This window comes from Chiloscyllium punctatum, unplaced genomic scaffold, assembly GCF_047496795.1.
Source record: "Chiloscyllium punctatum isolate Juve2018m unplaced genomic scaffold, sChiPun1.3 scaffold_432, whole genome shotgun sequence".
NCBI lineage: Eukaryota > Metazoa > Chordata > Chondrichthyes > Orectolobiformes > Hemiscylliidae > Chiloscyllium > Chiloscyllium punctatum.
This window is the reverse complement of record NW_027310166.1, coordinates 55,001-68,895: the sequence shown is the minus strand read 5'-3', so window position 1 is coordinate 68,895 and position 13,895 is coordinate 55,001.

Below are 13,895 nucleotides of genomic sequence, written 5' to 3'. Positions count from 1 at the left end.
GGCGGGACCGTCGGCAGAACCGCCGGGTCAAACCCGGCTGAGCTACCCGGCTTACAAGTCTCAAAGCCGGGTTGAGCAGTCACGTCCACCCCCATTCCCTTTTGGACCACTTCCCACGGTTGGAAATGCACGAAAATCGGCCTGTACACGGGAGAGGCACCCGCCTCGAAGACGAGACCGTCGGCAGAACCGCCGGGTCAAACCCGGCTGAGCTACCCGGCTCGGAAGCGCCAAAGTCGGTATGAGCAGTCACGTTCACTCCCATCCCCTTTTGGACCGCTTCCCACGGTACGAAATGCATGAAAATCGGCCTGTACACGGGGGAGGCACCCGCCTCGAAGACGAGACCGTCGGCAGAACCGCCGGGTCAAACCCGGCTGAGCTACCCGGCTTACAAGTCTCAAAGTCGGGTTGAGCAGTCACATTCACTCCCATCGACTTTTGGGCAACTTCCCACGGTTCGAAATGCACAAAATTCGGCCTGAACACGGGGGACGCTCCCCCCTCGAAGGCGAGGCCGTCGGCAGAACCGCCGGGTCAAACCCGGCTGAGCTACCCGGCTTAAAAGTCTCAAAGTCGGTATGAGCAGTCACATTCACCCCCATTCCCTTTTGGACCACTTCCCACCGTTGGAAATGCACGAAAATCGGCCTGTACACGGGGGAGGCACCGGCCTCGAAGACGAGACCGTCGGCAGAACCGCCGGATCAAACCCGGCCGAGCTACCCGGGTTAGAAGCCTCAGAGTCGGGTTGAGCAGTCACATTCACCCCCATCCCCTTTTGAACCTCTTCCCACCGTTGGAAATGCACGAAAATCGGCCTGTACACGGGGGAGGCCCCCCTCTCGAAGACGAGACCGTCGGCAGACCCGCCGGATCAAACCCGGCCGAGCTACACGGCTTACAAGTCTCGATGTCGGTATGAGCAGTCACGTCCACCCCCATTCCCTTTTGGACCACTTCCCACGGTACGAAATGCATGAAAATCGGCCTGTACACGGGGGAGGGAGCCGCCTCGAAGACGAGACCGTCGGCAGAACCGCCGGATCAAACCCGGCTGAGCTACCAGGCTCGGAAGCGCCAAAGTCGGTATGAGCAGTCACATTCACTCCCATCCCCTTTTGGGCCGCTTCCCACGGTTCGAAATGCACGAAAATCGGACTGAACACGGGGGAGGCTCCCCCCTCCAAAACGAGACCATCGGCAGAATCGACGGGTCAAACCCGGCCGAGCTACCCGGGTTAGAAGCCTCAGAGTCGGGTTGAGCAGTCACGTTCACTCCCATCCCCTTTTGGACCTCTTCCCACCGTTGGAAATGCACGAAAATCGGCCTGTACACGGGGGAGGGTCCGCCCTCGAAGGCGGGACCGTCGGCAGAACCGCCGGGTCAAACCCGGCTGAGCTACCCGGCTTACAAGTCTCAAAGCCGGGTTGAGCAGTCACGTCCACCCCCATTCCCTTTTGGACCACTTCCCACGGTTGGAAATGCACGAAAATCGGCCTGTACACGGGAGAGGCACCCGCCTCGAAGACGAGACCGTCGGCAGAACCGCCGGGTCAAACCCGGCTGAGCTACCCGGCTCGGAAGCGCCAAAGTCGGTATGAGCAGTCACGTTCACTCCCATCCCCTTTTGGACCGCTTCCCACGGTACGAAATGCATGAAAATCGGCCTGTACACGGGGGAGGCACCCGCCTCGAAGACGAGACCGTCGGCAGAACCGCCGGGTCAAACCCGGCTGAGCTACCCGGCTTACAAGTCTCAAAGTCGGGTTGAGCAGTCACATTCACTCCCATCGACTTTTGGGCAACTTCCCACGGTTCGAAATGCACAAAATTCGGCCTGAACACGGGGGACGCTCCCCCCTCGAAGGCGAGGCCGTCGGCAGAACCGCCGGGTCAAACCCGGCTGAGCTACCCGGCTTAAAAGTCTCAAAGTCGGTATGAGCAGTCACATTCACCCCCATTCCCTTTTGGACCACTTCCCACGGTTGGAAATGCATGAAAATCGGCCTGGACACGGGGGAGGCTCCCCCCTCGATGACGAGACCGTCGGCAGAACCGCCGGAACAAACCCGGCTGAGCTACCCGGCTTACAAGTCTCAAAGTCGGTATGAGCAGACACGTCCACCCCCATTCCCTTTTGGACCACTTCCCACCGTTGGAAATGCACGAAAATCGGCCTGTACACGGGGGAGGCACCGGCCTCGAAGACGAGACCGTCGGCAGAACCGCCGGATCAAACCCGGCCGAGCTACCCGGGTTAGAAGCCTCAGAGTCGGGTTGAGCAGTCACATTCACCCCCATCCCCTTTTGAACCTCTTCCCACCGTTGGAAATGCACGAAAATCGGCCTGTACACGGGGGAGGCCCCCCTCTCGAAGACGAGACCGTCGGCAGACCCGACGGATCAAACCCGGCCGAGCTACACGGCTTACAAGTCTCGATGTCGGTATGAGCAGTCACGTCCACCCCCATTCCCTTTTGGACCACTTCCCACGGTACGAAATGCATGAAAATCGGCCTGTACACGGGGGAGGGAGCCGCCTCGAAGACGAGACCGTCGGCAGAACCGCCGGATCAAACCCGGCTGAGCTACCAGGCTCGGAAGCGCCAAAGTCGGTATGAGCAGTCACATTCACTCCCATCCCCTTTTGGGCCGCTTCCCACGGTTCGAAATGCACGAAAATCGGACTGAACACGGGGGAGGCTCCCCCCTCCAAAACGAGACCATCGGCAGAATCGACGGGTCAAACCCGGCCGAGCTACCCGGGTTAGAAGCCTCAGAGTCGGGTTGAGCAGTCACGTTCACTCCCATCCCCTTTTGGACCTCTTCCCACCGTTGGAAATGCACGAAAATCGGCCTGTACACGGGGGAGGGTCCGCCCTCGAAGGCGGGACCGTCGGCAGAACCGCCGGGTCAAACCCGGCTGAGCTACCCGGCTTACAAGTCTCAAAGCCGGGTTGAGCAGTCACGTCCACCCCCATTCCCTTTTGGACCACTTCCCACGGTTGGAAATGCACGAAAATCGGCCTGTACACGGGAGAGGCACCCGCCTCGAAGACGAGACCGTCGGCAGAACCGCCGGGTCAAACCCGGCTGAGCTACCCGGCTCGGAAGCGCCAAAGTCGGTATGAGCAGTCACGTTCACTCCCATCCCCTTTTGGACCGCTTCCCACGGTACGAAATGCATGAAAATCGGCCTGTACACGGGGGAGGCACCCGCCTCGAAGACGAGACCGTCGGCAGAACCGCCGGGTCAAACCCGGCTGAGCTACCCGGCTTACAAGTCTCAAAGTCGGGTTGAGCAGTCACATTCACTCCCATCGACTTTTGGGCAACTTCCCACGGTTCGAAATGCACAAAATTCGGCCTGAACACGGGGGACGCTCCCCCCTCGAAGGCGAGGCCGTCGGCAGAACCGCCGGGTCAAACCCGGCTGAGCTACCCGGCTTAAAAGTCTCAAAGTCGGTATGAGCAGTCACATTCACCCCCATTCCCTTTTGGACCACTTCCCACGGTTGGAAATGCATGAAAATCGGCCTGGACACGGGGGAGGCTCCCCCCTCGATGACGAGACCGTCAGCAGAACCGCCGGAACAAACCCGGCTGAGCTACCCGGCTTACAAGTCTCAAAGTCGGTATGAGCAGACACGTCCACCCCCATTCCCTTTTGGACCACTTCCCACCGTTGGAAATGCACGAAAATCGGCCTGTACACGGGGGAGGCACCGGCCTCGAAGACGAGACCGTCGGCAGAACCGCCGGATCAAACCCGGCCGAGCTACCCGGGTTAGAAGCCTCAGAGTCGGGTTGAGCAGTCACATTCACCCCCATCCCCTTTTGAACCTCTTCCCACCGTTGGAAATGCACGAAAATCGGCCTGTACACGGGGGAGGCCCCCCTCTCGAAGACGAGACCGTCGGCAGACCCGACGGATCAAACCCGGCCGAGCTACACGGCTTACAAGTCTCGATGTCGGTATGAGCAGTCACGTCCACCCCCATTCCCTTTTGGACCACTTCCCACGGTACGAAATGCATGAAAATCGGCCTGTACACGGGGGAGGGAGCCGCCTCGAAGACGAGACCGTCGGCAGAACCGCCGGATCAAACCCGGCTGAGCTACCAGGCTCGGAAGCGCCAAAGTCGGTATGAGCAGTCACATTCACTCCCATCCCCTTTTGGGCCGCTTCCCACGGTTCGAAATGCACGAAAATCGGACTGAACACGGGGGAGGCTCCCCCCTCCAAAACGAGACCATCGGCAGAATCGACGGGTCAAACCCGGCCGAGCTACCCGGGTTAGAAGCCTCAGAGTCGGGTTGAGCAGTCACGTTCACTCCCATCCCCTTTTGGACCTCTTCCCACCGTTGGAAATGCACGAAAATCGGCCTGTACACGGGGGAGGGTCCGCCCTCGAAGGCGGGACCGTCGGCAGAACCGCCGGGTCAAACCCGGCTGAGCTACCCGGCTTACAAGTCTCAAAGCCGGGTTGAGCAGTCACGTCCACCCCCATTCCCTTTTGGACCACTTCCCACGGTTGGAAATGCACGAAAATCGGCCTGTACACGGGAGAGGCACCCGCCTCGAAGACGAGACCGTCGGCAGAACCGCCGGGTCAAACCCGGCTGAGCTACCCGGCTCGGAAGCGCCAAAGTCGGTATGAGCAGTCACGTTCACTCCCATCCCCTTTTGGACCGCTTCCCACGGTACGAAATGCATGAAAATCGGCCTGTACACGGGGGAGGCACCCGCCTCGAAGACGAGACCGTCGGCAGAACCGCCGGATCAAACCCGGCCGAGCTACCCGGGTTAGAAGCCTCAGAGTCGGGTTGAGCAGTCACATTCACTCCCATCCCCTTTTGAACCTCTTCCCACCGTTGGAAATGCACGAAAATCGGCCTGTACACGGGGGAGGCTCCCCCCTCGAAGGCGAGACCGTCGGCAGAACCGCCGGGTCAAACCCGGCTGAGCTACCCGGCTTAAAAGTCTCAAAGTCGGGTTGAGCAGTCACATTCACTCCCATCGACTTTTGGGCAACTTCCCACCGTTGCAAATGCATGAAAATCGGCCTGTACACGGGGGAGGCTCCGCCCTCGAAGGCGAGACCGACGGCAGAACCGCCGGGTCAAACCCGGCCGGGCTACCCGGGTTAGAAGCCTCAGAGTCGGGTTGAGCAGTCGCATTCACCCCCATCCCCTTTTGAACCTCTTCCCACCGTTGGAAATGCACGAAAATCGGCCTGTACACGGGGGAGGCACCGGCCTCGAAGACGAGACCGTCGGCAGAACCGCCGGATCAAACCCGGCCGAGCTACCCGGGTTAGAAGCCTCAGAGTCGGGTTGAGCAGTCACATTCACTCCCATCCCCTTTTGAACCTCTTCCCACCGTTGGAAATGCACGGAAATCGGCCTGTACACGGGGGAGGCTCCCCCCTCGAAGGCGAGACCGTCGGCAGAACCGCCGGGTCAAACCCGGCTGAGCTACCCGGCTTACAAGTCTCGAAGTCGGGTTGAGCAGTCACATTCACTCCCATCCCCTTTTGGGCAACTTCCCACCGTTGCAAATGCATGAAAATCGGCCTGTACACGGGGGAGGGAGCCGCCTCGAAGACGAGACCGTCCGCAGAACCGCTGGATCAAACCCGGCTGAGCTACCAGGCTCGGAAGCGCCAAAGTCGGTATGAGCAGTCACATTCACTCCCATCCCCTTTTGGGCCACTTCCCACGGTTCGAAATGCACGAAAATCGGACTGAACACGGGGGAGGCTCCCCCCTCCAAAACGAGACCATCGGCAGAATCGACGGGTCAAACCCGGCCGAGCTACCCGGGTTAGAAGCCTCAGAGTCGGGTTGAGCAGTCACGTTCACTCCCATCCCCTTTTGGACCTCTTCCCACCGTTGGAAATGCACGAAAATCGGCCTGTACACGGGGGAGGGTCCGCCCTCGAAGGCGGGACCGTCGGCAGAACCGCCGGGTCAAACCCGGCTGAGCTACCCGGCTTACAAGTCTCAAAGCCGGGTTGAGCAGTCACGTCCACCCCCATTCCCTTTTGGACCACTTCCCACGGTTGGAAATGCACGAAAATCGGCCTGGACACGGGGGAGGCTCCCCCCTCGATGACGAGACCGTCGGCAGAACCGCCGGGTCAAACCCGGCCGAGCTATCCGGGTTAGAAGCCTCAAAGTCGGGTTGAGCAGTCACGTCCACCCCCATCCCCTTTTGGACCACTTCCCACGGTTCGAAATGCACGAAAATCGGCCTGTACACGGGGGAGGCACCCGCCTCGAAGACGAGACCGTCGGCAGACCCGCCGGATCAAACCCGGCCGAGCTACACGGCTTACAAGTCTCAATGTCGGTATGAGCAGTCACGTCCACCCCTATTCCATTTTGGACCACTTCCCACGGTACGAAATGCATGAAAATCGGCCTGTACACGGGGGAGGCACCCGCCTCGAAGACGAAACCGTCGGCAGAACCGCCGGGTCAAACCCGGCTGAGCTACCCGGCTCGGAAGCGCCAAAGTCGGGTTGAGCAGTCACATTCACTCCCATCGACTTTTGGGCAACTTCCCACGGTTCGAAATGCACAAAATTCGGCCTGAACACGGGGGACGCTCCCCCCTCGAAGGCGAGACCGTCGGCAGAACCGCCGGGTCAAACCCGGCTGAGCTACCCGGGTCGGAAGCGCCAAGGTCGGTATGAGCAGTCACATTCACTCCCATCCCCTTTTGGACCGCTTCCCACGGTTTGAAATGCACGAAAATCGGCCTGTACACGGGGGAGGCTCCGCCCTCGAAGGCGAGACCGACGGCAGAACCGCCGGGTCAAACCCGGCCGGGCTACCCGGGTTAGAAGCCTCAGAGTCGGGTTGAGCAGTCACATTCACCCCCATCCCCTTTTGAACCTCTTCCCACCGTTGGAAATGCACGAAAATCGGCCTGTACACGGGGGAGGCGCCCCTCTCGAAGGCGAGACCGACGGCAGAACCGCCGGGTCAAACCCGGCCGAGCTACCCGGGTTAGAAGCCTCAGAGTCGGGTTGAGCAGTCACGTTCACTCCCATCCCCTTTTGGACCTCTTCCCACCGTTGGAAATGCACGAAAATCGGCCTGTACACGGGGGAGGGTCCGCCCTCGAAGGCGGGACCGTCGGCAGAACCGCCGGGTCAAACCCGGCTGAGCTACCCGGCTTACAAGTCTCAAAGCCGGGTTGAGCAGTCACGTCCACCCCCATTCCCTTTTGGACCACTTCCCACGGTTGGAAATGCACGAAAATCGGCCTGTACACGGGAGAGGCACCCGCCTCGAAGACGAGACCGTCGGCAGAACCGCCGGGTCAAACCCGGCTGAGCTACCCGGCTCGGAAGCGCCAAAGTCGGTATGAGCAGTCACGTTCACTCCCATCCCCTTTTGGACCGCTTCCCACGGTACGAAATGCATGAAAATCGGCCTGTACACGGGGGAGGCACCCGCCTCGAAGACGAGACCGTCGGCAGAACCGCCGGGTCAAACCCGGCTGAGCTACCCGGCTTACAAGTCTCAAAGTCGGGTTGAGCAGTCACATTCACTCCCATCGACTTTTGGGCAACTTCCCACGGTTCGAAATGCACAAAATTCGGCCTGAACACGGGGGACGCTCCCCCCTCGAAGGCGAGGCCGTCGGCAGAACCGCCGGGTCAAACCCGGCTGAGCTACCCGGCTTAAAAGTCTCAAAGTCGGTATGAGCAGTCACATTCACCCCCATTCCCTTTTGGACCACTTCCCACGGTTGGAAATGCATGAAAATCGGCCTGGACACGGGGGAGGCTCCCCCCTCGATGACGAGACCGTCGGCAGAACCGCCGGAACAAACCCGGCTGAGCTACCCGGCTTACAAGTCTCAAAGTCGGTATGAGCAGACACGTCCACCCCCATTCCCTTTTGGACCACTTCCCACCGTTGGAAATGCACGAAAATCGGCCTGTACACGGGGGAGGCACCGGCCTCGAAGACGAGACCGTCGGCAGAACCGCCGGATCAAACCCGGCCGAGCTACCCGGGTTAGAAGCCTCAGAGTCGGGTTGAGCAGTCACATTCACCCCCATCCCCTTTTGAACCTCTTCCCACCGTTGGAAATGCACGAAAATCGGCCTGTACACGGGGGAGGCCCCCCTCTCGAAGACGAGACCGTCGGCAGACCCGCCGGATCAAACCCGGCCGAGCTACACGGCTTACAAGTCTCGATGTCGGTATGAGCAGTCACGTCCACCCCCATTCCCTTTTGGACCACTTCCCACGGTACGAAATGCATGAAAATCGGCCTGTACACGGGGGAGGCACCCGCCTCGAAGACGAGACCGTCGGCAGAACCGCCGGGTCAAACCCGGCTGAGCTACCCGGCTCGGAAGCGCCAAAGTCGGGTTGAGCAGTCACATTCACTCCCATCCCCTTTTGGGCCACTTCCCACGGTTCGAAATGCACGAAAATCGGCCTGTACACGGGGGAGGCTCCCCCCTCGAAGGCGAGACCGTCGGCAGAACCGCCGGGTCAAACCCGGCTGAGCTATCCGGGTTAGAAGCCTCAAAGTCGGGTTGAGCAGTCACGTCCACCCCCATCCCCTTTTGGACCACTTCCCACGGTTCGAAATGCACGAAAATCGGCCTGTACACGGGGGAGGCACCCGCCTCGAAGACGAGACCGTCGGCAGACCCGCCGGATCAAACCCGGCCGAGCTACACGGCTTACAAGTCTCAATGTCGGTATGAGCAGTCACGTCCACCCCTATTCCCTTTTGGACCACTTCCCACGGTACGAAATGCATGAAAATCGGCCTGTACACGGGGGAGGCACCCGCCTCGAAGACGAGACCGTCGGCAGAACCGCCGGGTCAAACCCGGCTGAGCTACCCGGCTCGGAAGCGCCAAAGTCGGGTTGAGCAGTCACATTCACTCCCATCGACTTTTGGGCAACTTCCCACGGTTCGAAATGCACAAAATTCGGCCTGAACACGGGGGACGCTCCCCCCTCGAAGGCGAGACCGTCGGCAGAACCGCCGGGTCAAACCCGGCTGAGCTACCCGGGTCGGAAGCGCCAAGGTCGGTATGAGCAGTCACATTCACTCCCATCCCCTTTTGGACCGCTTCCCACGGTTTGAAATGCACGAAAATCGGCCTGTACACGGGGGAGGCTCCGCCCTCGAAGGCGAGACCGACGGCAGAACCGCCGGGTCAAACCCGGCCGGGCTACCCGGGTTAGAAGCCTCAGAGTCGGGTTGAGCAGTCACATTCACCCCCATCCCCTTTTGAACCTCTTCCCACCGTTGGAAATGCACGAAAATCGGCCTGTACACGGGGGAGGGTCCGCCCTCGAAGGCGGGACCGTCGGCAGAACCGCCGGGTCAAACCCGGCTGAGCTACCCGGCTTACAAGTCTCAAAGCCGGGTTGAGCAGTCACGTCCACCCCCATTCCCTTTTGGACCACTTCCCACGGTTGGAAATGCACGAAAATCGGCCTGGACACGGGGGAGGCTCCCCCCTCGATGACGAGACCGTCGGCAGAACCGCCGGGTCAAACCCGGCCGAGCTATCCGGGTTAGAAGCCTCAAAGTCGGGTTGAGCAGTCACGTCCACCCCCATCCCCTTTTGGACCACTTCCCACGGTTCGAAATGCACGAAAATCGGCCTGTACACGGGGGAGGCACCCGCCTCGAAGACGAGACCGTCGGCAGACCCGCCGGATCAAACCCGGCCGAGCTACACGGCTTACAAGTCTCAATGTCGGTATGAGCAGTCACGTCCACCCCTATTCCATTTTGGACCACTTCCCACGGTACGAAATGCATGAAAATCGGCCTGTACACGGGGGAGGCACCCGCCTCGAAGACGAAACCGTCGGCAGAACCGCCGGGTCAAACCCGGCTGAGCTACCCGGCTCGGAAGCGCCAAAGTCGGGTTGAGCAGTCACATTCACTCCCATCGACTTTTGGGCAACTTCCCACGGTTCGAAATGCACAAAATTCGGCCTGAACACGGGGGACGCTCCCCCCTCGAAGGCGAGACCGTCGGCAGAACCGCCGGGTCAAACCCGGCTGAGCTACCCGGGTCGGAAGCGCCAAGGTCGGTATGAGCAGTCACATTCACTCCCATCCCCTTTTGGACCGCTTCCCACGGTTTGAAATGCACGAAAATCGGCCTGTACACGGGGGAGGCTCCGCCCTCGAAGGCGAGACCGACGGCAGAACCGCCGGGTCAAACCCGGCCGGGCTACCCGGGTTAGAAGCCTCAGAGTCGGGTTGAGCAGTCACATTCACCCCCATCCCCTTTTGAACCTCTTCCCACCGTTGGAAATGCACGAAAATCGGCCTGTACACGGGGGAGGCGCCCCTCTCGAAGGCGAGACCGACGGCAGAACCGCCGGGTCAAACCCGGCCGAGCTACCCGGGTTAGAAGCCTCAGAGTCGGGTTGAGCAGTCACATTCACCCCCATCCCCTTTTGAACCTCTTCCCACCGTTGGAAATGCACGAAAATCGGCCTGTACACGGGGGAGGCCCCCCTCTCGAAGACGAGACCGTCGGCAGACCCGCCGGATCAAACCCGGCCGAGCTACACGGCTTACAAGTCTCGATGTCGGTATGAGCAGTCACGTCCACCCCCATTCCCTTTTGGACCACTTCCCACGGTACGAAATGCATGAAAATCGGCCTGTACACGGGGGAGGCACCCGCCTCGAAGACGAGACCGTCGGCAGAACCGCCGGGTCAAACCCGGCTGAGCTACCCGGCTCGGAAGCGCCAAAGTCGGGTTGAGCAGTCACATTCACCCCCATCCCCTTTTGGGCCACTTCCCACGGTTCGAAATGCATGAAAATCGGCCTGTACACGGGGGACGCTCCCCCCTCGAAGGCGAGGCAGTCGGCAGAACCGCCGGGTCAAACCCGGCTGAGCTACCCGGGTTAGATGCCTCAAAGTCGGGTTGAGCAGTCACATTCACCCCCATCCCCTTTCGGCCCCCTTCCCACGGTTGGAAATGCATGAAAATCGGCCTGTACACGGTGGGCGCTCCCCCCTCGAAGGTGAGACCTTCGGCAGAACCGCCGGGTCAAATCCTGCCGAGCTACCCGCGTTAGAGGTCTCAATGTCGGCTTCAGCAGTCACATTCAATCCCATTCCCGTTTGGACCTCTTCCCGCCGATGGAAATGCACAAAATTCGGCCTGAACACGCGGGGCGCTCCCCCCTCGAAGGCGAGACCGTCGCCAGAACCGCCGGGTCAAATCCGGCTGAGCTACCCGCGTTACAGGTCTCAAAGTCGGGTTGAGCAGTCACGTTCACCCCCATCCCCTTTCGGACCCCTTCCCACGGTTGGAAATGCATGAAAATCGGCCTGTACACGGTGGGCGCTCCCCCCTCGAAGGTGAGACCTTCGGCAGAACCGCCGGGTCAAATCCGGCCGAGCTACCCGCGTTAGAGGTCTCAATGTCGGCTTCAGCAGTCACATTCAATCCCATTCCCGTTTGGACCTCTTCCCGCCGATGGAAATGCACAAAATTCGGCCTGAACACGCGGGACGCTCCCCCCTCGAAGGTGAGACCTTCGGCAGAACCGCCGGGTCAAATCCGGCCGAGCTACCCGCGTTAGAGGTCTCAATGTCGGCTTCAGCAGTCACATTCAATCCCATTCCCGTTTGGACCTCTTCCCGCCGATGGAAATGCACAAAATTCGGCCTGAACACGCGGGACGCTCCCCCCTCGAAGGCGAGACCGTCGCCAGAACCGCCGGGTCAAATCCGGCTGAGCTACCCGCGTTACAGGTCTCAAAGTCGGGTTGAGCAGTCACGTTCACCCCCATCCCCTTTCGGACCCCTTCCCACGGTTGGAAATGCATGAAAATCGGCCTGTACACGGTGGGCGCTCCCCCCTCGAAGGTGAGACCTTCGGCAGAACCGCCGGGTCAAATCCGGCCGAGCTACCCGCGTTAGAGGTCTCAATGTCGGCTTCAGCAGTCACATTCAATCCCATTCCCGTTTGGACCTCTTCCCGCCGATGGAAATGCACAAAATTCGGCCTGAACACGCGGGACGCTCCCCCCTCGAAGGTGAGACCTTCGGCAGAACCGCCGGGTCAAATCCGGCCGAGCTACCCGCGTTAGAGGTCTCAATGTCGGCTTCAGCAGTCACATTCAGTCCCATTCCCGTTTGGACCTCTTCCCGCCGATGGAAATGCACAAAATTCGGCCTGAACACGCGGGACGCTCCCCCCTCGAAGGCGAGACCGTCGCCAGAACCGCCGGGTCAAATCCGGCCGAGCTACCCGCGTTAGAGGTCTCAATGTCGGCTTCAGCAGTCACATTCAATCCCATTCCCTTTTGGAACACTTCCCGCCGTTAACAATGCACGATATTCGGCCTGAACACGCGGGACGCTCCCCCCTCGAAGGTGAGACCTTCGGCAGAACCGCCGGGTCAAATCCGGCCGAGCTACCCGCGTTAGAGGTCTCAATGTCGGCTTCAGCAGTCACATTCAATCCCATTCCCGTTTGGACCTCTTCCCGCCGATGGAAATGCACAAAATTCGGCCTGAACACGCGGGGCGCTCCCCCCTCGAAGGCGAGACCGTCGCCAGAACCGCCGGGTCAAATCCGGCTGAGCTACCCGCGTTACAGGTCTCAAAGTCGGCTTCAGCAGTCACATTCAATCCCATTCCCTTTTGGAACACTTCCCGCCGTTAACAATGCACGATATTCGGACTGAACACGGGGGCCGGTCCGCCCTCGAAGTCAACACCGTCCGCAGAACCGCCGGGGCAAATCCGGCTGAGCTACCCCGCCCCCGAACACTCAAAGTCCCTCTGAAGCCTTGCATTCGCCTCCTTGGAAAATTGACGTCAAACATTACCAAAATCGGGGGCACGAGCACTAAAGCTAAGTCTCACCCTTTCCCTATCCCTAACCAGGAACCGAACGCCCACCCTCAGCCTCACACCAACGCCGGTGCCACTCCAGACAGACACACCCTTCAAAACCACACCCATCCGGCCATGCAACTCAAAAAGGGTCCAAATTCAGAAACACCCCCTTCAAAAGGCACTCCATCCTCGGCCACACCACCGGGACATGCTCCCCTCGGCGATAATTAAGCCCCCACCACTATTTGAAGCCAACTGCAGCCGCAACTCGAACGGAGAAATCAGTAACCAATTCAAAAATGCGCTTGGTTACTGATTTCTACTGAGCCGAAAAAATTCTAAGTGTCGGTGGTTACTGATTTGTACCGACCCGAAAATATTCTAAGTGTCAGTGGTTACTGATTTATACCAAGTCGAAAATATTCTAAGTGTCAGTGGTTACTGATTTATACCGACTCGAAAAAATTCTAAGTGTCGGTGGTTACTGATTTATACCAACTCGAAAAAATTCTAAGTGTCGGTGGTTACTGATTTATACCAACTCGAAAAAATTCTAAGTGTCAGTGGTTACTGATTTATACCAAGTCGAAAATATTCTAAGTGTCGGTGGTTACTGATTTATACCAACTCGAAAATATTCTAAGTGTCAGTGGTTACTGATTTATACCAACCCGAAAATATTCTAAGTGTCAGTGGTTACTGATTTATACCAACTCGAAAAAATTCTAAGTGTCAGTGGTTACTGATTTATACCAACCCGAAAAAATTCTAAGTGTCGGTGGTTACTGATTTATACCAACTCGAAAAAATTCTAAGTGTCGGTGGTTACTGATTTATACCAAGTCGAAAAAATTCTAAGTGTCAGTGGTTACTGATTTATACCGACTCGAAAATATTCTAAGTGTCGGTGGTTACTGATTTATACCAAGTCGAAAATATTCTAAGTGTCAGTGGTTACTGATTTATACCAACCCGAAAATATTCTAAGTGTCAGTGGTTACTGATTTATACCAACT